This window comes from Colobus angolensis, unplaced genomic scaffold (assembly GCF_000951035.1).
Source record: "Colobus angolensis palliatus isolate OR3802 unplaced genomic scaffold, Cang.pa_1.0 Scaffold29, whole genome shotgun sequence".
NCBI classification, from domain to species: domain Eukaryota; kingdom Metazoa; phylum Chordata; class Mammalia; order Primates; family Cercopithecidae; genus Colobus; species Colobus angolensis.
The window spans coordinates 1,601,156-1,627,736 of NW_012116154.1; the positions used below are offsets into that span (position 1 = coordinate 1,601,156).

The window sequence follows — 26,581 nt, forward strand, 5'->3', positions numbered from 1 at the left end:
ACCTGGGCACATACTTTCCTCTGGATCTTGCCGGGATGGCAGCAGAAGGAAGAAGAGGTAAAATTTGGGATACTGTAAACAAATGGACCCATTTTCCCACATTTTCTAGGGGGAAAAATAAAACCTCTTCTTGCCTGTCACATCCCTCTTAATACTAAAATACTAACACTAATAAAATCATCCATACTATAAGCATGGGAAGGAACAGACAGCAATTATTTGAATATCTTCAGAGTGCTTTGATCCATTTCCCATCTCTTTTACAGTCCATCCTTTGCATAACTATTCCTGCTGTCTGGAAAGTATGGACTTTGGGAACTAGAAAAAGCATAAAAATAAAATCAGATAATCTAGATAAGGAGTAAAGGAACTGTCCCCGGGAGGTGAAGGCACATGTCTGAGGTCAGAGGTCCTAAGCAGTAGAGCTGGGATTATAAACTCGAGTTTCTAAATCTGAAAAGAGTGCTTTTCTATGATGCTTCACTTTCTGCATTTCTACAGATAATCTCTAGCCACCAGTCTCTGTCATCCTAATCCATAGGCCCACTGCACCCAAACTGACCACTGCTAAAACCTGGCTCTGGCCAGGCTCCTTCCCTCTTCCAAGGACTTCCAGGCACCCAAGTGCCACAGGATGCCCTTCAAATGCCTTCACCTGGTAATCAAGCCCAATCACCCCCAAACTGCCTTTCCCACTCAAGACTCTCCCTGCTTTTATAAGCTACAAGCTTAGGATGACACACATGATCAATGCACCATGAAAGCTGCCAACACATGAAAAGAACTTAGTATAACTAAATAAAATGGAAGCTAAAGTTACTCTGACATAGGCAATGATATGTGCAATCATCATTGTGCTATGTAGTAATTATGTTTAAATGATTGTAATTAGTATTTCCTTTGCACAGCTAAAACCTAGCTATTGCTAGGTTTGCTATCAAGAGGGTGGAGAGAAAACTCAGAAGGTGAAATTGCTGTGATGTAGCTCTGAAGATTTCTGTATCCAGTCTTGGGGTGGAATATACAGCCAGCTCCCAATTCTTCTTTAGCAAGAAGTTCTCAGAACAAAGTGTTCCAGGATTGGGATCCATAAAATTCCAAGAACAGCAGGAGGCTCCAGAAACAGAAAGAACTGAGTTGAAATCCTAGCCCTGTAACTCACTAGGCAAGTTATTTACACATTTGACATCCACAAGCCTCAGTTTCCTTCTCTTTCAAATGGAGACAAAAATACCTACTAGTCATAGCTTGAGAATGTGGAATAAGTAAACCAATGCATGTAATGCACTTGGCACAGGCCTGGTGTACAATATGCGCTTCATAAATGGCAGGCATTATTATCATCTTCTCCAAACAGATTTCAATGCAGCCCTCCTGCTGGTGAAAATTGGCTGTGTTGATCATTGGCTCACTTCTCTTCCTGAGCATCCTGCCTGTGGCTAAAGCTAGGTTAGAAGCAATGAAAGAACAGCAGTGAGGGAAGGAGACAATGCCAATCCTTCTGAAGCACAGGCCTCTACGGGCGTAGTCTCTAGACAGGCGGAAGGCAATAGAAAAGCTGGGGATGGGGAGGAAGGAAGGGAAGATGCCGACAAAGGAAAGGCAGAAAGAAGCTCCAAACACAGACCCGGCTGCATGATCACTGCAGCCACAGCTGGCTCCGGCCCTGCGTTCTGCCAAACTCAGGCTTTAACTCTTTTCAAGGCTCCCATCTCCCCAGCCTCACTTGCCATCCTGAAGATGATGAGGACAAGCCAACAGCTGCAGAGAAAGGAGAGTCTGCTCCCAATGTGGCCATAAGAATTCTGAATCTACCTCCTATTCATTCCACATCTCATTATCAAACGTTTACCCAACACCAGCTAAGCCCAGACACACTCACGAGGCTGGGTTCAACGGTGGGGCTGACACAATCTCAGATGTGGTTTGGGTTACGTCAGACTTTGTGAAGAACACCGCTTCTATAGGGAAATAACTTCCAAGTTCTAAACAAGTAACTTGGAAGAGAACTTCTGAGATGTAGATGTGCACAGTAAGGATGTAAACTAAGGACAGGCATAGCAAGATAGGTGTGGTAAGCATTTCTCCTGCTCCTTGGGAGGCATGGTGTTTTATACATCTATTTGTATTTGGGGCACAGCAGAAAGCAATCAGAAGTCTCCATTGCCACCAAAGGTAATTGTCTAAAAAGCAAATCCATTGCTCTTCTGTATAGAGACTGTGCTGGCTGCCTATTGCTCACTGGATACTGTTGAAAGTCCTTAGCATGCTATTCAAGACTGTTCACAAACTGACCTGATACCTACCTCTCACCTCTAGTCTGCCCCACCTCACACTTGTCCTAGCCTTTGACCCTGAACATGCAAAGCCTCTTCATACAGCTAGGCACTTTCACATGCTTACTGCTTCCTCCCCTGAACTGCCTTTCCCACAGGCCTCCTCTCACTCCTTTGTGGCCTATCAAACTCCTACTCATCCTTCAAAACCCAGTTTAAATGTTACCTCCTCACCGAACCATTTCTTAAGTAGAGACTGTACCTTCCACCTCTGGGTCTCAACACTGTTTGGCTTCCCTATTTATCACACATCACAGAAACTATCTGGCTTCTTCATCAGGCAAAGGGTTAGTCCTCTCTGTAACTCCAGCTCTAGTATAAGGACCAGTCCTTGGTAAGGGCCTCAATCTTTGTTTGTTGAGTGAATTGTTAATGAAATGAGCAACATTATAAAGTATTGGGAAGGACTCAAAACATCAGTTTTGGAACTATCACGGACTGTAGATCTGCTAACGATTTTATAACTTTTGTTGTCGTTAGTAACTCTTTTTTTTTTTTTTTTTTTTAGATGGAGTCTCTCTCTGTCACCCAGGCTAGAGTGCAGTGGCAAGATCTCAGCTCACTGGAACCTCCACCTCCCGAGTTCAAGCAATTCTCCTGCCTCAGCCTCCCAAGTAGCTGGGATTACAGGCATGCACCACCACACCCGGCTACTTTTCATATTTTTTAGTAGAAATGGGGTTTTGCCATGTTAGCCAGGCTGGTCTTGAACTCCTGACTTCAGGTGATCCGCCCGCCTTGGTCTCCCAACATGCTGGGATTACAGGCAGGAGTCATCATGATCACATATGAATCATTCTCTCAGGACCAAGAGTAAAGTTGGATTCAAGCAACCACACTGGAGAAAGGATCATCTGATAGGCTTTTAGTTCCTTCCCGCCAGTTATTACTGCATGAACATCCTGTTGGTCTGTGAAAGAGGGGATGGGAATGAGTGGAGTCCCCCTGTTCCTCTCTAAAGAAGAGTTAGGAGCAGGTTGGCTCCAAAGGAAGCAGTAAAGTCTCTTGGTCCTTCTTTTTTGATGTACTACGGGATATACAAATGGGGCAAGGAGAAAACAATATGGCCATCTCCCCTTGGGCAGCACACATTATTCTCCTTTACTGGACATGCAGCAGAAATACAAAATACAGTTTTATTCAGAGGACTGGGGAATATGTTCTTGAGGCCAGAGGCTCTGGCTAGAAAATCATCACACAGCAAGCAAAGCCTTTTCATCTGCAGCAGGAGAAGAGTTTTAAGTGATGCAAAAGCCATGTAGTATTTAAGTAATAACATCTTCTCGTTCTTCCACTCCATCACCTTTCTTTGTCTGATGTAACTATTTCTGATCTTAATGAACTTGCCTTTTTTAGTTTTATTTTTGTAATTTTCTTTATATCTCCTTTTAAGTAGACAATATAAATGTCACCAATCTATGAAACATTCTCTTCAATGATGTTCTAAAATATAAGCAGCACTTTACAATATGATACTAGTACATCAGAAATAAACTAAATGATATTTGGAATGATTCTTCTAGATGACATTTTAAACATCTTGAAGTCAAAAATTTAAATTCCACTGTGTGTGTGTGTGTGTGTATGTTTCAACAACTTGAGATGCAATTCACATACAGTTTACCCATTGAAAGTGTAGAATTCAATATTTTTGTACATTCACAGGATTATGCAACCATCACTAAAAACTAATTTTAGTTTCCCTTCCACTAGTAGAAGCCCCAAATCCATTACTTTTCACTTCCCCTCTTATTCACCCACAACTTCCAGCTCCAAGCAACCACTAATCTGCCTTCTGTCTCTATAGATTTGCCTATTTTGGACATGTATATAAATGAAATTGTATAATGTGCAGTCTTTTATGACTGGTTTCTTTCACTTAACATTAAGTTTTTAAGGTTCATCCAAGGTTCATCCATGTTGTAGCATGCATCGATGCTTCATTCCTTTTTAGGGTCAAATAACATTGCATTGCAAGGATATACCACATTTGATCTATCCATTCATCACTCTGTGGACATTTGGGTGTTTCTACCTTTTGGTTATTATGAATAATGCTGCTACGAACATTTGACTACAAGATTTTGTGTGGATGTATGTTTTCACTTCTCTTCGGTATGTACTTAGGAATATAACAGCTGGGTCATATGGTAACTTAATGTTGAACCTTTTGAGGAACTGCCAAACTGTTTTCCAAAATGGCTACATCATTTTACAACCCTGCAAGTAATGCATGAAAGTTCTCATTTCTCCACATCATGCCACACTTCTTACTGTCTTCCTTTTTTATTATAGCCATCCTAGTAGGTGTGAAGTGGTATTTCACTGTGGATTTGATTTGCATTTCTCTCAAGACTAACAATGTTGAACATCTTTTTTATTTACTTACTAGTCATTTTTGTAGCTTCTCTGGAAAAATGTCTATTCAGATATTTTATCCATTTTTAAATTGGGTTATCTTTTTATTATTGAGTTATAAGAGCTCTTTATATATTTTGGATATAAGCCTCTTATCAGATATATGATTTGCAAATATTTTTCCCATTCTGTGGGTTGAGAGATGGTATCATTTGCAGCACAAAAGTTTTTAATTTTGATATCGTCCAATTGATGTATGTTTTCTTGTCACTTGTATTTTTGATGTTATATGTAAAAAATGATTGCCTAATCCAAGGTCACAAAGATTTACTGCCATGTTTTATTCTAAGAGTTTTGTAGTTTTAGCTCTTACATTTATGTCTATGATCCATATCAAGTTAAAATTGTAGTGTTTTACTATACATTTACTGGTTAGTTATAAACATATCAATAATTTCAAAAGTATGAATTTTTTCTTTTTCCCATCCTCCCTTCAAAAGCTTACTACATGCCTGCCATGTGCAAGCACCATTAGGCATACAAAGACGGGTGAGTCACTGTCACTACTTCAAGGGATTTATCATCTAATAGAAAGTTAAAATATCCAACTTCATGAGCAGTGCCATGTGTGAGACAAATGACTTGCTCTAGGCACAGCCAAAATTTCTCCTTCAAACGAGAAATGAGGGAGATATCGCACTTGAAATCAGGGTTGTCATCTCCACTTTGGGATGTATGGCTGTCACAGCCAATGGCTGTCGCAGCCATGGGCGCTCAGAAGACTGAATTCAGGTTGCAGCACTGGGGATGTTGTGGTGGAGGGAAAGGTGCCCACTGTGTGTGTTTGGGATTTAAGGAGATGGAAATGGAAAGGGAATACAGCACCCCAGGTGGCTAGAAGCAAATGCAAGAAAGATACAAAGTAGGGAAGCACAGAGAGAATCGTAGGAACAATAGATCAACCTCTGTGGCCAGTGCAAATGGACAGGGCTGACGAGTTGAATAGAATCATTGCACCCAGACAGAGGAACACAGTGTTCCAGGCAAATGAACTTGAATCATGTCCCAACTTCTGGGAAGAGGTCACCAGTCATGATGAAGCCAGGTTTGGGAATGTTAGCCTCCCAGCAGAGTCTGCAGTGGCTTAAGGAAGGCCAAGCACTAGAGCTAATCACTCAGACACACAGTCCTCACTTTTTCTTTTTATTCACTCTTTCTACCTCTTGATACCAAGAAGGAAGTCTATTTCTTCACAGTTAACTTTTTAAAGAAATCACTTGGTGGAGCACGGTGGCTCACACCTGTAATCCCAGCACTTTGGGAGGTCAAGGTGGGCAGATCACCTGTGGGGAGGAGTTCGAGACCAGCCTGCCCAACACGGTGAAATCCCGTTTCTACTAAAAATCCAAAAATTAGCCAGGCATGGTGGTAGATGCCTGTAATCCCAGCTACTCAGAAGGCTGACGCAGCAGAATCACTTGAACCCAGGAAGCAGAGGTTGCAGCAAGCCGAGATCGTGCCACTGCACTCCAGCCTAGGTGACAAGAATGAAACTCCATCTCAAAAAAAAAAAAAAAAAAAATCATTTATAAACTGGGTCCTTAGTAGGCTATTTAAGAAAAAGTCCACTCCTTTGAGTAACAAAAGGGAACATTAACATTCAAAACAGGTGAGGCAGGGATTCTGCACACTTCATCATGGGAAGTCAGCCCACCAAGCCTGACAGCCCATTAGAGACAATCAAAAAATGGATTATTAAGGAAATACAATTAGAGCTACTAAATCCTCTTAAACCTAAGCAAAGCCTAATCCAGCATGTAACCCCACAGGCAGGCAATGGGCTAGGCCAGTTTCTCATCTACCACATGAGTAGCCCACATTTAAACCAGTTGCTGTATTTTCTTAAATCAATTGATCATTCTAAAATATCTGCCAAAAATTCGTTCAGGAGGAGAAAGATTAGCCTGAGATTCAAGTCAGGAGAATTTTAAGATGTATTAAGGAGCAGATTAATAGGATGAGGGAATCGCCACATGTTGAGGGAAGTGGTTCCAAGTGACAATTCTGCTAAAATAAGTTTCAAACACATTTCTAGGAAGCTTCAAAACAAACTCTGTAAATGCCCTACTGGGTCTGGGTCATGTAAGAGTGTGTATTAGGAGAAAGGAAGTGACAAGGATCATATAATTTTTAACGAACAGAATATTTACAAAGATGGATAAGCTTGAGAATATTCCAAAGGCAAGATGCTCAAGTGCACACAACAGCTCCCAGAGTAGACTTTGTAATTGATGTCCAATGAACAGTTTGAATGGAGACAGTACCCCTACTGAGCTGAGTCCCTCTTTTGAGTAAGAACCAAGGGCTATTTATTTGGGGAGGATTCAAAAAAAGAGGCAACACTGGGGGCTCATTCTGCTCATCATGAGTCCTGCATATTCACCTTCCATGTTCTCCATCTGTTTTCATCTTTCTAACAGAAGCCTGTTGGGGATACTCAATTCTTGCCTAAGCCCCCACCTAAGCCAGGCCAATCTTCCAACAAAAAGCAGCTTTTTCACTGGAGATCTTTTTCAAAAAAGGAGTGGGTTGAAATGTCCTCACTTGAACTTAAAGGCTTAATAAGTCTTGGTGCCAAAAACCTGGAGACAGGCCAAGTCAGCATCGCCAACTGTGATTTGGCAGAAGGACAAGGGAGAACCCTACATAGAAAGCCTATCAAATTCTTCCCAGTCTGCTAAGGCCAAAATCAGTAATGGAATAAGGACCCGAGTTTGCTGAGATTGGAGCAAGCATCTGGGTTAGAGAGAGAACTCTAGACAAAGAGGGCAAAGACACATTGTGCCCTGCCACCTTGGGTCTCCATCTAATCATCTACAGAAGCAGGTTGGGAGATCTAGGTTCACTGGGGTTGCTGTGAGGACTAAATAAGGGATCAGTTTGTGAATACTGAACAAAGCAATGGTGACAAGTAGGGACCAGTCTAAAGTCATCAATAACTGGGGTGACCATATATCCCAGTTAGCTGAGGTCAGTCCCAGATTCCACTTGTTCCAGCATCTCATCTGGTTAATACCCCCTTTCACTCTGAACAGTGTCTCAGTTTGAATGACAGGTTGTATGGTTGCTCTACTAATCAGTAGTCATTGAGTCATACTCATCTCATCTCTTTACCAATCTTTCAGAAAGAGATTGCATGTGTAGTTTATATTACACAAGGTCTCTAACAACAGCCTGTTGGAATGATACAAAAACATGAGCTAGACCTAAAACAGTTAGGTGGAATCATGATCAGTTGACTGGCAGTTCCCAGAGCTACATATTAATTGATAAAAGTCTCCAGTCCTTCCTTCTGCAAGCAAGGCAGGCCTTTTCTGAGGTCTTGCTCAAACTGATATCTACTGGGGCCCGTACGATACAGATCACCTCCACCTTCTTAAAAGTCTTCTTAGCCCTCTTGGTTTCTGTGTCCTCACAGTTTCCTGGGTTTCCTCTCATCTCTCTGATAGCTCTTTTGTGAGCTTCTCTTTCTCCCACCCATGATCCAGGGCAGAGACTTCCTCAAACTGAGACCTCATTCTGCGGCTCTTTCCTAATGTGGCCTTTCCCTCAGAGAGGCTTCCATATCTCACAGCTTAACCCTGATGTCTGACAATGGCTCACAAATCCAATTTGAGCAAGTTGAATGCATCGTCTCACCTATAAGAGCCAGGCCCTCAATCCCAACAGCCTACAGGACTCTGGTCCTGGGTGGCTTGTCCATATCCCAAACTCAACCTGCCCAAACTGAAATCATGACCTCTCCAACAAACAGAGGAAACTTTCTAGCTTGTATCAGGACCCCACTCAACTGAAACACCAAAATCATCTTTTGTCTTTTCTTTCATTCATCACTACACTCTACCAGGTGCTACTGATTTCTTCAAAATCCTCTTCGTTTCCATTGCTCTTGGGAATCAAACCACCAAATCCTTACATGGCTTGCAAGGCCCTGCACAATCTTGCCCCCACTACTTATTTCCATCCACACTGATCTCATACCATTGCCCCATTGGTTTTCTACCTTTTGGCCAAACAAGTCTACCTGCAATTCCTCCAAGACACAGAGCTTGTTCCAGTCATAGGGATTTCAATCATGTTATTCTTTCAGCCCTAGAGTATGTTTCTTCTCAACTTTCATTTCCCTTTCCTCTTTCCTGCTAGAAGAGAAGAATTCTCCTCTTCATTCAGGTCTCCACCTACATGTGCTTCTTGAAGGGAATCTGAGGTTTATATCCCACACAGAGTCAGGATTTAGATTTCAGATCAGCTGCCCCCCCTCCCACCACCACCACCATTACATGATTTGATTGCATAATGCATTCATCTTTACAGTAACTTACCACACTCATAAGTGGGTTCTTATAAAAGTCAGTTGGATAAAGGAAGAGATGTCTGTGCCCTTTCAGGCACCTATCCTCTGTATGTGCCAAACACAGCCTACTCGTTCCTGACTCCAAACCTTCCCTCCTGCTTTTGTCCCTGCGTAGGATGCTGTGATACTGTGAATTATATTAAGAAATCCATATTTTGGTCTTCATCCCCAGCTCCTGGCACAGAGTCCCTAAACTCCTTGTAATTTCCTGAGCAATAGGAATGCTAGGTGCATTTTTTCACTCTAATATTTAGTCTCTGATCCCAGTTGCTGACGCAGAACTCCTAATCCCTTGGAATTTCCTGGGTGATAGGAGCGTCTTTTGCTCTAATGAGGTGACTCTTGGTAGGCTCCTAGATGGAGGCTGGTTACCAGAAAGACCGAGCTACGATTAGAAACTTAGAACTTCTAGCCCCATTCCCATCCTCCAGGAAGGGGAGACAGGCTGGAAATGGAATTGATAACCAATCATGCCTAAGTGACAAAGCCTCCATAAAAGTCCCTGAAACAGAGTCTGAAGATATTCTGGGTTGCTGGGCATGTGGAGGTGCTGGGAGGATGGACCAACCAGAAAGGAATGAAAACCCCATTCCCTTGGCCCCATGCCTTCCCCTCTGCATCTTCCATTTGGCTGTTCATGTTTGTAGCCTTTATCAAATCCTTTAGAATAAATCCGTAAATACATGGATGTTCTCCTGAGTTCTGTGAGCCATTCTGATAAATGTTCAAACCCAAGGAGGCCATGAGAGCCTCCAATTTGTAGCCAAGTAGACAGAAGTTGTGGGTCACCTGAGGACCTGTTACTTGCAGCTGGCATCTAAATGGCAGAGGCCGTCTTGTGGGACTGAGCCCTTAACCTGTGTGGTCTGTATATCTCCAGTTAGTGTCGAGATTAAGTTAAACTTTAAGATAACCAGATGGTATTGGAGAATTGGTCATTTTGAGGGACAAAAACCACACATTTTTGTGACCAGAGTGTTACGAAAGTATAAAGAAAGAAAAAACTGCTTGTTTTTTTCTATAAAGATGATTTTCCCTTTCCCTCAACCTATTCTTTTCTTAAGTAATAGTCAATTAATATTATATCTCCCCAATTAACTGTCTTCCAAGATGTAACAGTATCCTTGTTTAACCTCTTATTAAATCTTGGAGATTAAATCTTTGTCGGTTTTACATTTACTCATACACTGGTTTACACTGTAACTTAACTGCTCTGTGTGTGTGGGTCCAGTCCCCAAGCACATCATAAAACTTTTGAAGATCATGTCTCATATTCTGTTTTTATGGCTCTTGGTGCCTAATTTGGTGCTATGCAGCACATAGTTGATAGCCAACAATTCCTCCGTGTGATAAAATGTCCCCACTCAAAGTTACACCATCAACCCTCAACCTGTCCTACAAGACTAGGACACATCCATGACACACCACATCTCATGCTGAAACCATGACAAGAATCCAAGGCCAGACCTCCTTCTGACAAGCAGCTCATTTATCAGTGATGACAGAACAAGTGTTTGCCAACAGATTTCTTATCTTTGGAAAATCATTTCTGCAACATAGGAACTGAGACAAAAATCCACTAAGACATTCTTTATTGGTCACTTATTTGTAGATGAACATACTCACACTTTCATTTCATGACAATATGTTTTCAAAACAAAACTTTTAAGTTCAGTTCTATGACTCCTAGGAAGATGGAATTTGTAATAGAGAATCTTATACTTGAAGAAAGCAAATACATCCATCCTTTGGTCTCCCAGTCTTTAGGGATGGGTTTGTTGTTTATACAAAGTGTGTGTGTGTGTGTGTGTGTGTGTGTGTGTGTGTGTGTGTGTGTCAGAAACAGAGAGAGAGAAAAATATTGACTAAGACTGGGAGAAAGTTAAAGGCAGTCATTGACAATCAGGTGGCCTAGGTAGAAATTTTATATCTGGGTCTCAATCTATTCACCAAGTGTTTCTATAGATGGATTATTTGCTATACCAGTGTCCAATGAGTGAAATACAAAGATAAGAGTCTTCAAGAAAGCTCTCAATCTGGTACAAAGATGGGACAAAGAGGTAGAGCTCTATGATAGCACTAAAGTGGAGTTGTGTATAGGTACTTAGCAGTCAGACAAGAACCTATTAACACTGCCTAGAAGGTTCTGAAACAGCTTCCCAGAGAAGGAAACCACAACAGACTGGATGGATGGGAGGAAATGACATCACCACAGAGGTCAGGGTTATTGTTTTCAAAACAATCACTCTAGTCCCCAAGCTCTGCCAGCCAAAGTTCATTATTCACACATGATCAAGTTTGTAAGGGATCCAAATTTTCTTGCCCAGTTTTTGATCACAAGCTAGATGAGAGAAGCTAGAAAGTATAATCCAAATGCCTTCGTCCCGTGGCTTGCTGGCAGCCTGAGGGAGTGAGCCATTGGGTGCACAGTGACACGGAGTTGCAATGACTATGTCATATTCATAATTGACTTTTGGACTATTTCCAAAAACAATAATGAGAACAGCCAGTGGTACAGGGTGCCAAGCAAGTGCCAGATGCTATGCTGAGTGCTTGACTGTACTCTCTCACTGGAATCTCCCAGAAACCTCATGAAGTAGTAATTTCTCTGTTATATAGCTGAACGGGGGAAACTTAACATTTAAGTGCCTGCTATGTTCCAAACACTGAACAAAGAATTTTATACATATTTTCAACTCATTTTATCCTCAGAACAATCCTATATGGATTTTTACAATTATTATTTATTTTTATAGATAAGTAAACTGGGGGACTCAGAGAGGGTGGGTTACTAGCCTGAGGACACACAGGAGGCAAATCTAGGATCTGCTTCATCTACTAGGTTGAACCCTAGGAAATCACATTATCTGACTATTTTTTGGTCTGTTGATACAATTTCATAGGATTCAATGCAGGAATTCCAAAATCCATTCACGTTCAACTATACTCTCTCATAAAAGGGTTTGAACTTGCTTTTGTTAAATATATGTCCTTAGATAGTAACCAAAATGGAAGGGTGGGGAAAATGATAAGCAAATCAGAGAATAAGGGAGAGCATATCAGTAAGAATCAAGGTAAGAAAATAAACACAGTCATATACACACTTTAAATTTGGCTTTGCATTTCTCTATGGGCAAGCTACAAATAGCCATGAAGTATCTGCATACTGCCATTGCCAGGAAGCATTTGGGAATCTGAAGGTGAGTATGGGGTTGTTCCCATGAGTGGGAGGCACCACTGGTTTGAAGTGAGCAGGGCAGAGGAGGTAAATTATCTGCAATGAGTGGAACCACTCAGATGCAAAAATGAACTGTTCTGGTGACATCAATAGCATCCCTGTGGAGACACAGGAGCTCATCAGCTTCAAAACCTACCTAGGATGTTTGAACAGCTCCACAGGGATCCCACTGACTGGGGCTCTCTTAGACCTCCTGGAAGAAATGGTTAAAGAAACTCTAGGAAACTCAGGATGTAGAGATATCAGGACTAATGCCAGAGAAGCAAACATTAACCCCAACCCCTGGAAAGAAAAGGTCGCAAGTATGCAGAGACACACCCTGAGGTTGGACAGAGCTAGAAATGGAGAGAGGCCTTATTCTAGGAGACAGTAAATGACTGTGAGGAGAAACTCAACTGGATAGCTCCAAGGTCTCCTGTCCACTCTCAGAGAATTGGTGCCAAGTTATTCAGTAAGGGGTACTATAAATTAAAAGGAAAAAGTACAGACTACTCAGAGGATCACCTGTCTAAGATTTGCTCAAAGAGCTGTCATCGGGAGAGAGGTCTCTTTCCCAACTCCAAGTGCTCGGAGGCAGCAGAGTCGGGGAACATGGCAGCCACATCAGGAGAAAAATGGCACCTCCTGGAAACATCAGCCCAAACCCCTGGAGATGGAGGTAAAAAGCCTGGGAGGAAGCTCAGAGGAAGGGCAGTTATCACTTGAGGGCTGAGGGAAACGACCAGTAGAGGACAAAGCCTGCTTCTTAGGAGAGAGGTTTTTCTCTGGCAACACTCCCAAGGAAGGAGGGATCTGTAGATTTTGGTGGCCTCAGTTTTACCTCACCAAGGTAACTCACTCCGTAGTTTAAAGAGGAGGGGGATAAAGGAATGGACTCCTGACAGGACAGGTCTGAAAACATAAGTCCCTCCAAAGCATCCTTCTTCGAACACACCCCTATGTAAGTCTAACCCAGGCCTCAAACAGACCTAATAAGCCTTGCACACCACTCTTAAGCTCACCTTTTCTCCACTAGAAGTTCCGAAGGCTATCTGTCCTGGTTGGATGTAAGAGTCCTTTGGCGGGCACATATTGGTTTTGTTGGTCTAACAGTCATTCCTTCTTCTTTAATAATAGCTTCTTAATTTCCATGTGAGCAACTTTCCCTCCCCAACTCTCCAGGAAAGGTAGGGCAGTTGTAGGGTAGGACAGACCATAGAGAGTGCCCATGCTACTTTCTGGCTCCAAGCAAGGGCAAATCCAGACCTGGCCACTCAGTTAATTCCAAGATGAGCACCAGGCCCAATTCAGGTCAATAAAGGTAGGCACCAGGACTTCTACTGGAATTACCCCAAAAAAGTATCTCTTTTTTCCTGCTTGTATTGCAAAGCTAGTAAAATATAAGCTAAAAGCTAACAGTAGCCAGCTTTGTCAGCATATGGGAAAACTTACCCAAAGACAAAGCCAATAAAGAAGAAAGCAGAGGCAAGAGATGGATGGATGGATGGATGGATAGATAGATAGACAGACAGACAGAACAGTCAGATAACACAATTCAAGCATGGTTATATAGTTACATCTGTACCTGGGGTGTGTGTGTGTGTGCGCACGCGCGCGTGTGTGTGACATTTACCTCTGCTTATTCATATGAACCAATCACATCCCATTTTTGTTTAAACTGGTTTCAGCTGCATTTCTATCACTGACAACAACAAAAATTCTCACTAACAAACTTCAACTGAACCCCCCCACCACACACAAAAAAAAACCCATTCTTTAAATGTAGGCCTAACATCATTTTGACACATCTCTGCAAGTAGGAAATGAGGAAAGTGAAAAAAGAATTCTATACCAGTATGAAAAAAAGCTCAACATCGTGGATCATTAGAGAAATGGAAATCAAAACCACAAATGAGATACCACCTCACGCCAGTCAGAATAGTGTTTAGTAAAAAGTCAAACAACAGATGCTGGTGAGGTTGCAGAGAAAAAGGAATGCTTTACACTGTTGGTGGGAATGTAGATTAGTTCAACCACTACGGAAGATAGCGTGGCGATTCCTCAAAGATCTAGAAGCAGAAATACCATTTGACCCAGCAATTCCATTACTGGGTATATACCCAAAGGAATATAAGTCATTCTGTTACAAAGATACAAGCATGTATATGTTCACTACAGCACTATTCACAATAGTGAAGACATGGAATTAATCCAAATGCCCATCAGTGATAGACTGGATAAAGAAAATGTGGTTGGCCAGGCGCGGTGGCTCAAGCCTGTAATCCCAGCACTTTGGGAGGCCAAGACGGGCGGATCACGAGGTCAGGAGATCGAGACCATCCTGGCTAACACGATGAAACCCCGTCTCTACTAAAAAATACAAAAAACTAGCCGGGCGAGGTGGCAGGCGCCTGTAGTCCCAGCTACTCGGGAGGCTGAGGCAGGAGAATGGCGTAAACCTGGGAGGTGGAGCTTGCAGTGAGCTGAGATCCACCACTGCACTCCAGCCTGGGCGACAGAGCGAGACTCTGTCTCAAAAAAAAAGAAAAGAAAAGAAAATGTGGTACAGATACATCATGGAATACTATGCAGCCATAAAAAGGAATGAAATTATGTCCTTTGCAGGGACATGGATGGAGCTGGAAGTCATAATCCTTAACAAACTAACTCAGGAACAGAACAACAAACACCACATCTTCCCACTTATAAGGGGGAGCTGAATGATGAGACCACATGGACACACAGGTGGAACAACACACACTGGGGCCTGTCAGTGGTGCAGGGGGAGGGCATTGGGGGAGGGAGAGCATCAGGAAGAATAGCTAATAGACGCTGGGCTTAATATCTGGGTGATGGGTTGCTCTATGCAGCAAACCACCATGGCACACATTTACCTATGTAACAAACCTGCACATCTTGCACATGTACCCTAGAACCTAAAATAAAAATTGAAGTTTTTTTTTTTTTTTTAAAAAAAAGGATTCTACACCGGGAGGTGGGAGTGAAAATGTCATTGATTTTAAACCCACTTTCCTAATTCTAAATTCAGATTCCCACTAAAGATTTAATACAGTGGACAAGGGAATTAATTTTTCTATTGTTTTCTATAATTCAGTAATTGTGTCTCATCACCAGGAAAAGGATATTTTCCAGTTACTTTCATTTATACCTTAGAGACAAAACATAAAGCAGCATATCCCTTTTCTAGAATGACCCCACCAAAAAAACTGAAATATTTCATAGAATTATCCCTAAACAAGCAACATGAGAGCAGAAGAAATAAAAGAAAAGCTGGAATACCTCTGCCTCCTTTTGATGTGGTGACTAGATGACTTATCTCTACAAGGCTTATCAATTCTTGATTTCACACATCAAGCAACACCAAAAAGTGAGGGAATCTTTCCAGCCTCCTAAGTCAATTATACCCCTTCATGTTCACAAGTAGAAATATGACTTTCATACAGCTCTGGTCAAAAAACATGAGATTCGAAAACACTTAAGAGTTCATTTCCTTAAAGTTCTTGCAGTGAATGCTTCAGATAAGATAGAAAATGGTAAGGCACTAGCAGACTCTTTCTCATCCACATATATCTATGCTTTCAAAGAAATAATCTTTACAACGACTAACTTAAAAACACTGAAGGTTCTGTGTAGAACTAACTCATGTGTGATCTGTACTTTTCTCAGGGGTTAAAGAAAATCACAGTGGCCATTAATGGTCTTTCTTGTGCAGAGTTCTTACCTGAACTCCCCAGTGACCTCACCCGGAGCCCCCATGCTGAAATATGACATCTTCCATGGTGATTTTGATGGTACTCAGTTTCCATCATTCATGCTGCCAGTAGGTGCTAGTCTTTTCTCTCTCCTGTCTCTGTAGTCTTTAGTCCAGGTCAACCTCTCTCATTTGTTTCCATCTGGTCTCAACCACTCTATCGAAAACTGAAACCCCTCCATCCTCCATTGACCCCAGCCTCCTATCCTTTCAGCGCTCTCATGCCCTCACTTGTATTGAACCTGCCTTCTTAAACCAAGTGGGAGTACCAGGCCTTTGATGTTTACATTCTTCTAGTACCTGTCTCTCTCAAAGTCTTCACTGGAAGCTCCTTCCTTGGTCAGGTGTGCCCAACATAGTCACATTGGTGATTCTGCCTGAACATTGGCCAGGGCAGGACATCTGACCTTGCCAAAGGTGAACACTAAGATAAAGCAAGAATTGGAAAAAACAAATAGAAATATGAACCATCTACCTATATGAACACAAAAGCTCTAAAATCTATTTCCAGTGGACTGACTTTAAAATCTTAGACGTTCTATATTCTGGTTATATTTGTAAAACAGGTCTGCTATTATCACTTACCTCATTCATTATCTATAGAGAATTTTTTAGCAATTAAGGGTTATGTAAAAGTATGGATGCCAATGGATTAGTGATATTCAAAAAGAGGAGGGAGAAAAGCTCTTTTCTTCAAAAAGACACAAGAATGACAGCTAACAAATGCAGAAAGAATAGAATTAGAAAGTCACCATTGTGCAACTCTCAATGTAATGATTGATTCAGGAAGGTATCATCAATAGATACTAAAGCCATTGGATGAAAGACCTGGGGATATTAAATTATTTCCACAATTTCAGAGTATCTTTCACAGATGACAAAAGAGAAAAGGCATATTAACAATGCATAAACCTTGGGGACATCACCTTGACCGATTATCACTCATAACATTACCAGCAATGGTACAAACCCTACTATGTCCCATGCCAAGAACATCACCCATGTGTTCTTGCTATAACTGTCTAACCTGAATTTAACCATGAGGAAGAAATTAGAAAAACCCAAATGTGAGATATATTCTACAAAATAGCTGGTCTGGAATCTTCAAACGTGTTCATGTTATGAAAGACACAAAAGACTGGATGGATTTTCTAGGATTAGGGAGGCTAAAGAGGCATGGTAACCAAATGCAATGTGTGACCTTTGATTAGATCTTAGATTTTTTTTTTCTTTTTTGAGATGGAGTCTCGTTCTGTCGCCAGGTTGGAGTGCAGTGGGCATAATCTCAGCTCACTGCAACCTTCGCCTCCCGGGTTCAAGAGATTCTCCTGCCTCAGCCTTCCGAGTAGCTGGACTACAGGCATGTGCCACCACGCTCAGCTAATTTTTGCATTTTTAGTAAAGACAGGTTTTCACCATGTTGGCCAGGATGGACTCGATCTCTTGACCTCATGATCCACCCGCCTTGGCCTTCCAAAGTGCTGGGATTATAGGCATGAGCCACCGCCCCCAGCCAGATCCTAGATTTGTAAAAAATCAGTATAAAGGATATTACTGGGGATACTAGCAACATTTAACTCTGGACTATGCTTTAGACATTACTATATTATTGCTAAATGCCTTGAATGCTTATGGAGGATAATGTTCCTATATTTAAAAGATCCACCCTGCAACATTTAGGAGTCAAGTTTCACAATGTTTGCATCTTACATTCAAATGGCTCAAGGAAAAAGAGGCATATATATACACACACACACACACACACACACACACACGAAGAGATAAAGCAAATATGGTAAAATGATAATAATTAGTATATTGAGGTACAGGGTATATGGATATTTATTATATTATTCTTGTAACTTTTCTATAAATTTGAAATTGTCCAAAATAAAAAGGTGGGGGAGAAAACTTGTAAAGAGACTCCTGGGAAAATCTTTTGTAAAATGTTATTTAATTTACCCAAATAGCATTTTGCAGTGCCTAAACTCAATTTCTTAACTTTACAAGGATAAATAATTTACATCTAAAATTAACCCAACAGTCCTTTAGAACTGGCAAAGTTTCTCTGTAAAGGACCAGATAGTAAACATTTTAGGCTTTGTGAGCCACATATAGACTCTTGTTTAATTTAGTTTGGTTTACAATCCTTTAAAAATATAAAAAACATTCTTAGCAAGAAGGCCAGTAAAAAACAAAAAAACAAACAAAAAAATAGGCCAAGGGCCATAATTTGCCAACCCCGATCCAGATATAATTCCACAGACTCTTATCTAAATAATAAAATCAGAGTCAGGGACACAAGTCAGAAAGTTTCTTTTCTGGAGTTATTTCAAACAGCCTGGTGTATGTACAGGGAAGCAGAGAATATCATCTGCTAATGACTCCAACCTGGGAGTAGCTTCTTTAAAGACTCTCTGCAGCCCTCCTTTTTGACTCATAAGTCATCAAGGACACTGCCGTATATGATTAATACTTCTAACAGCATAACATTTGTCACATATTTGTGACTCTGTCACACTTTGACCCCAGCCTCTTATTAAATACTCAGAAGAGGGCTCATACCATTTAAGCATTTAACCTCTGAAACTTCAACTACACACACCCTTGGCAAAAACAACAGAGGAAGACAGACATGAGTATGGCAAAAACACATCTACTGCCATTCCACTGGACACAGGCACTCTATATTATACTTGCTATTACTGTAAGTTATACATTTATGTATTACTATTCCTGCATGGGGGTTGATATTCAAAGCCATAGGGAGAAAAAGCTCTCCCAGGGTGATTTTGAGGGTATTCCATTTCCATCGTACATGCTGTATGTAGGTGCTCATCTTTTCTCTCTCCTGTTTCTGTAGTCTTTAATCCAGGTCCACAATTCTCATTTGTCTCCATCTGGTCTTGATCGCTCTATCAAAAACTGAAACTCCTACATCCTCCACTGACCACAGCCTCTGACCCTTTCAGCTCTCTTGTCCTTGCTTTTATTGAAGCTGCCTTCTTAGCCCAAGTGGGACCACCAGGCCCCTGATGCTTACATTTTTCTAAGAGCACCAACCCAATGCAGTCCTTGTTTGTCCTCTGCCCAGCTGAGACCCCATGGTTCACCCTCTGCACTGCCACCCTCCCCACACTTAGCTCTGCAGGCACTAATGCCCTCTCCTCTCTCCACCCGCCAATCTCTTTCTTTTCTCTCTCATTAAAATCCCAATTCTAGAACAGGGCAGTGATTAAGAGCAAGAGTTAAGGGATCAGACCTCCTGAACTTAATTTTTTTTTTTTTTTTTTTGAGACGAAGTTTCGCTCTTGTTGCCCAGGCTGGAGTGCAGTAGCACGATCCCAGCTCACTGCAACCTCTGCCTCCCAGGTTCAAGCAATTCTCCTGCTTCAGTCTCCTGAGTAGCTAGGATTACAGGCATCCGCCACCCAGCCCGGCTAATTTTTTGTATTTTTAGTAGAGATGGGGTTTCACCATGTTGGCCAGGCTGATCTTGAACTCCTGACCTCAGGTGACCCACCCACCCTGCCTCCCAAAGTGTTGGGATTACAGGCGAGAGCCACCGCGCCCAGCCAAACTTAAATACTTTTTACCTCAGTTACTTTCTCTGTAAAATAGGTATAATAATATTCCTTAGAGACCATAGTTAAGTTTGAAAACAGGCTGGTCAGGGGAAAAAACAGACTCCAGGCCCAGAAGGTATCCTTCTGTTTAATGAAAATGATGAAGGTTTTTTTTGTTTGTTTCTTTAGATTCCTACAACAGCTCAGGAAATTTTTAGTGAACAAAGATGCTGGTGTCTCTACACAGTTGCTACCAACATTTAGAGTGGATCCAGCTTGGACAAAAAGCTGAGCATTTGTTGAACAAAAGAAAGAATTCAACAATGCTGCTCATGTATTTGCCAACTGGGATAACACTGCTCCAAGATACCAACTGGGCTTCTATTTTGAATAACACAAAACTGGAAAGCATAAAATAACTTTTTAAAGCCTATATACTATAAAAAGCCCTATTCTAAGAAGAGCTAAACTGCTTAGTTTTCAAAATTTGAAATTGTAGAGTCCTTATATTTTTAAATGTTTCTGTGGTGTGGGGTAGCTATGAGTTAGAACTCTTAATCATCGTCATCCACTAAACTCTCTCCGGTTCTAGAGAGTGGTACAGTCTTTGGCATTCTAATCTAGTCTCCAAAGACAGGTGTTTGACACCTGTGTGGCTCCACTGTCTGGGAGCCTTCAACTTCCTAAAATCCTCCATGCTGAGTGTCCCGGCTTTTGGCCCCTGCCATCAAACAATCCCACATTTTCAACAGAGTAAGTCTCCCTTTTTGCTAGACTGGCCTTGGGGTACAAGTCCCAGAAAATATACCTGCTAATCTCAGTCTGTGGCAGCCTAATAGTCTCAACTTAGACAAAACCTAGCCATAAGGGTGAGGAAGAAAACTCTCTTCCTCCCTCGTCCCCAGCCACCATTGCATGCAGCTCCTGGGTCATGGTTTTGGTTCTCATTGCTCTGCAATTTCCATGCCTAGAAATTTGTGTGCATCTGGTTTCTCTGGCTCCTGACCCCACTTTCTCTCAAAGGACCTAGCAGAGGTTCATGCTACTGGCTTTCCTTGCCTCAGGCCTCCTATGTGGTTCATTCCACTTTAGCAAACTCTTTGCCGGGGCTGCTAGCTAGAGCCCCACTGAGGAAACAAAGGCTTGATCCCTAGACCTCAGACTCCAAAGCTCATGCTCCTTCAAATACACCAGTGGGTCTAATCCCCTGTGATCAGAGGACTTAAGACAATTTCATCCTACCTACCCGGGCATGAGAATATAGCGGAGAAGTAGATGCCTACAAGAATCTCTGGAGCAAATGTTGGGTAAACAAAAATTGGACCAAAGACCCACTTCAATTGAACCAACATGATCCACATGAATTAGATCAGATTTTGGCTAGTCTGTTAATATCTGGAGAGGGCTAAGCCCAGAATCATGGGAAAAGCAAGTGCTAGAACAGAGGGAGAGAGTTCAGAGCCTGACTGGCTTGCATCCACTGAGGCGCTGAAGTAATTACAGCTTACCTAAGAGTTAAGCTCTGATTTAGATGTAATAATGAGAAAAGAGGTGGTGAGGGATATACGAGTAGGGTGGAGAGACTTCGTAGGAAAGAGAATATGGAAACATCAAATAGAAGATATACATTTTTCTTTGAAGAAAGACGAGCAGGCGGGAGGCAGAAAAAAGTGCTGACAGGAGCTGTGTTGAGAGGTTCAACAAAATAGTCAACATCTGCACAGTGCTGCACAATCTTTGAAAGTGCCTCACTCACTCTATCCTTTTGAAGCTCATAAAAAGCCTATGAAATAGAGTTATAAATTTTTTATTATGATTTTAGAAAAAAAATGAGACTTGAGGAGATTAAATGACTTAGGGGTAAAGTAAGAACATCAATCTCTAGTCCCCAGGCTCCAAACCCACACTCTTTCCATGTTATCATTGGATCCCAAGCAATATTCTGAAAGTTGTCAAAAACAAGAGTTTATTCTATGTCATTCCATTGAAATCAAGTATAAGAGAAGGCAAAACAGATCCTACTGTGATAGAGATCAGAACAGTGCTTGTCTCCAGGGACTTGGGATTGAGTGAGAAGGGGCATGAGGAAACTTTTTGTTTCATATCTTGATTAGGGTATAGGTTATATACATGCACAAATCTTTCAATACCCATTAGATTGTACAGTTAGGAGCTATGTGTTTCACTGTATGTACATTTCACCTCAATAAAACAAAAATCAGTATTGAAATTACAGAACCTGTTAAATAAATGCAAATTTTGAAATCTTGAAATTTACGTCTATCCATAAATCTTGAAATTTACGTCTATACTTTATAAGTATGAAGGCTCTGCTTATTTTATATCTAGAGCTACTTCACAGGAGCCCCGAATTCTTCAAAACACAAAAATTAAACACTGTAGTTACTGTTCACATTTAAATTTTACCAACAGCACAAATTAAACATATTCAAAATACACCAGTGAAACAGGCAAAGTGAGGAACATTACCTGGCATGCTTTTAAGATGTTGTAAGTATACTGTGTCCACTTTTGGTACAAGCTGCTTTTGTTTGGGATTTAAATGGGGAGAAAAGTTTTACTTTTACCACAATTAGGTCCACTCTTACAATTACATGGGCTCAAATTGATGCACAGTGAAAGATTACTGGAGCTGAGCAGCAGCTACCAGATGCTCTTTCTCTGTCTTGTTTGCAGTTGTCACAGTCCCCACCACTCCCTACTGGAACACCAAGGCTGCCACACTGACTTGTGTTTCTTGTCTAGCCCAGTGATTTTTTGAGCTTCAGATTCAAACTGTGAATAAATTCAAAACAAAACACTAGAAATCTTACAGCCAAACTGGATAGTATTAATGATGTTTTTTGAATAAAATCAACTGAATATAGGCTATACTTACTCGCAGAGGAGGATTCCATTTTCTAAACCTGTCCGAAAATCTTTATCACCAAAACTTCTGCCAGTTACTTGCTGCAAAAGAGAAAAGAAAAAGAGAGGATAAGTTTTTCTTTTTAAATCAAGAAGCCCAATCAGATATATATGTGTGTGTGCATGTGTGTGTGTATATATATAATTATATATGTGTATATATGTATGTGTGTGTATATACATATAAAATTATATATATATAAAATTATATATATATATAAATTTTTTTTTCAAGAACCTTGAAAAAACTGGTGGCATTCCAAGAATGGGGAAAATTTGTTAGGCCTGAATTTCAGGCCTTCCCATGTATAGCTTTGCCTAGATCAACTAAAGTTAAATTTAGACCATTTCTTTGAAGTCTTTTTTTCTATTTACTACCTTAAAAAATATCTGCCCTTCTTGATAAGAATTTCTTACTTCTAGGGGTTTGGGCACAGTTAGTCAAGGCCACAGTCTCTTTCATCCAGAGGACCCACCCCACGCACACTTTCAAAAAGCCTGGGGAAAGCGCACCTGAGGATAAAGTCCCTATTTACTGAAACCTCCACGGACTGAGGGAGTAGAGAATATGGATGCCTAATCTCAAGGTACTAACATCAAGACAGGAAGATTAAAGTCAATATCCATTAATAATATGGCATAAAAGAGAAAAAATGAAAAGCTGGTAAACAATAATTGTCTGACAGCACAGGATTGACAACCACTCTTGGCGCCTCTGGCTCTCAGCAGCCCTGTGGCCTGGGCTCAGGGAGACATTTGTTCATGTGTTCATTCAGTAAATATTTATTGAGCACCTAAAATATACCAGGTAAGTACGTACACAGGCATCCCTCAATATCCATGGGGGAATGCTTTCAAAACCCATCTCAGCTACCAAAATCTGTGAATGGTCAAGTCTCTGATAAAAAATGGTATAGTATTTGCATATAACCTATGCACATCTTCCAGTATATGTTGAATCATCTCCAGATTACACTGCATAACATAATGTAAATGCTATGTAAATAGTTGTTACACTGTATTGTTTATGAAATAATGAAAACAAAAACAGATGCTTTTTTTTCAAATATTTTTGGTCCACAGTTGGTTGAACCCACAGATGTAGAACTCATGGATATGGAAGCCTGATTTGACTATAAACCCTAAAGCAACCTCTAAAATAGCAAAATAAAGTTATAGCTAACAAACCAAGAAAGGAGATAAAATTAATCACAAAAAATACTAACAATTTAAAAAGCAACAAAAAAGGGGAAGGGGAACAAAGAACAGAAGGAGCAAATAGAAAAAAAAAATAGATTATAAACTTAAACCTGATCATGTCAATACTTACTATAAATATAAATGGTTTAAACATCCCCAATTAAAAGACAGAGATTGTCAGAAAGGCTAAAAAAGCAGGATCCAACAACTATGTACTGCCTACAGAAATGCACTTTAAATATAAAGACACAAAAAGTTAAATAAAAGAATAAAATAAGATATACCATGATAACACTAATCAAAAGAAAGCTGGATTAACCATATATATGTGGTTATATGTAAATCATTGTTACACTGTATTGTTTAGGAAATACATATTCTTTTCCAGGAAAGTCTGATATAACTGTATATCAAACAAAGAAACTTTCATAACAAAAATAACAACAGAAATAAAATCATTTGATAATGATAAAGAGGCTCACTAATCAGGAAGATGTAAGAATCCTAAACATCCACACACCTAATTAAAAAGCTTCAAAATACACAAGCCAAAACAGATAGAACTATACAGAGAGATGGACATACCCACAAACAGAGTCAGAGATTTATATATCTCTCTTCAATAACTGACAGGACAAGTAGAGAGAAAAATCAATAACGCTATAGAAGACTCGACCAACACTATCTACCAAATAGACCTAAATGACACTTCTAGAATATTCTACCCTAAAACTGCAGAATGTACATTTTTTAAAGTTCACAGTGAGCATTCATGAAGACCGTCCAGATTCTGAGTCAGAACACAAATCTCAATACACTTAAAAGAATTCATACAAAATATATTATCTGATTGCAATGGAATTAAATTGTAAGCTAACAACTGAAATATCACTGGAAAATCCCCCAAATATTTTTAAACTAAATAACATAATTCTTAATAACCCATTGATCAAAGAAGAAATCAAGAAGAAATTAGAATGTATTTTGTAGTGAAAGAATATGGTAATATCAAAATGTATGGAAAGACACTAACACAGTATTTAGAAGAAAGGAATGCCACAAAATGCCCATATCAGAAAAGATCATCTCAAATCAATGAATTGTGCTTTATCTCATCAAATTAAGGTTAAATTAAGTAGAAGAAAGGGGGGAAACTCAGGAGTGAAATCAATCAAATACAAAACTGAAAAACAACAGAGAAAAATCAAAGAAACCAAAAGCTGGTGGGGGTTTTTGTGAGATCAATAAAATTTAGAAACCTTTGGCTACATTAATAAACTCTTAGCCAATAAAATTAGTAACCCTTTTGTTTTTAGTCAAAAAAGAAAGAAGGCAGAAATTACTGACATCAAGAATGACAGCGATGACATTATTACAGATACTATAGATACTAAAAGGATAACAAGAAAAGTCATAAATTTATACCAATAAATTCGTCAACTTAGATGACCCTGATAAATCCCTTGACACAAACAGCCATAATTCACTCAATAAAGACACAGATAGATAATCTTCTCACAAAGAAAATGTCAGGCCCAGAAGGCTTACCTAATAAATAGTACGAAATATCTAAGAAAGAAATAATGCAATTCTATACAAACTCTTCCAGATAATTGGAAAGGAAAGAATACTTCCCAATTGATTTTACTAGGTTACTACTACCCTGATACCAAAACCAGACAGATATTATAAGACACATACACAAAATATGCCAAAAATGGTATTTCTTCACATTAGGAATCATATATGACTTTTGGTTTATTTTTTAAATTTTTCAATATTTTCCTAAAACTTTCTACAATATATATTACTTTAGCCATCAGAAAAATCAAACAAGATTTTTTGTTACAAAAAAAACAGTCTAAAGAAACTAAATGGTCTCAATTTTTCCTTACAAACCAAAGTTTAAATTCTATCATAAAACATGCTCGTTAACCACTCCCACTATGTAATGTCACCAACAATTTTTTTGTTAATATCCTCTCATTCTTATTTGAGGGACGGTAAGAAAATGAATTTTAAAAAGTCATTCAACAGTTTATGAATATCTAGTTCTCCCAAAATAAAGAAATTAAGAAATATCCCATTTAAAAAGTTAATATTTTAAACACAGACTTTAAACACGTTGGCATTTTTTCCCCAGAATCTGTCCATGATTTGTCTGCCACTGATGGGTCATCTGTCAGAATGATTTACATTTTGGAAACATCACTAATCCTCTCTGTAATACTAAACTTTGTTCACCAAGAAGTGATTACAAAGGTTCTAAAACATTTTTCATAAGTCTTTACATTTTTGTTAAAAGCATTATGTTATAGTGAAAACAGTGCCAACACTGAGAACCCAACAAAGTTTAGCTATATTTCAGAATCTCTGGTTCACTTTACCTAGGCCTTTCTCCATGTATTGAGCAATGACGATGAGCAGGATCTAGAGATAGAACCACAGATGAACTGTGGCCACTGTGTGCAGGAAGCTCACCGATTGATGAGAAAAGCAATCTAAAGTCTTATGATAAATACAAGATAATGTAACTATTAAGAAAAAAAAAGCACTTTTGGAGGCCGAGGTGGGTGGATCACGAGGCCAGGAGATTGAGACCATTCTGGCTAACACGGTGAAACCCCATCTCTACTAAAAATACAAAAAATTAGCCAGGCGTGTTGGCCGGCGCCTGTAGTCCCAGCTACTCGGGAGCTGAGGCAGGAGAATGGTACGAACCCGGAAGGCGGAGGTTGCAGTGAGCCGAGATTGCACCACTGTACTCCAGCCTAGGTGACAGAGTGAAAC

At 40.2% G+C, this 26,581-nt stretch overlaps 1 protein-coding gene across 3 annotated transcripts in view; it reads right to left on the reverse strand.

The window, feature by feature from the left end:
• Positions 1-26,581, reverse strand: part of LIMCH1 (LIM and calponin homology domains 1) — a 351,601-nt gene that overhangs the window by 192,963 nt on the left and 132,057 nt on the right. For all 3 annotated transcript variants that reach the window (XM_011949047.1, XM_011949052.1, XM_011949045.1), the window contains exon 2: positions 22,563-22,633. The gene's annotated coding sequence lies outside the window, so the exon portion shown is untranslated. The remainder of the gene's footprint in view (positions 1-22,562; positions 22,634-26,581) is intronic.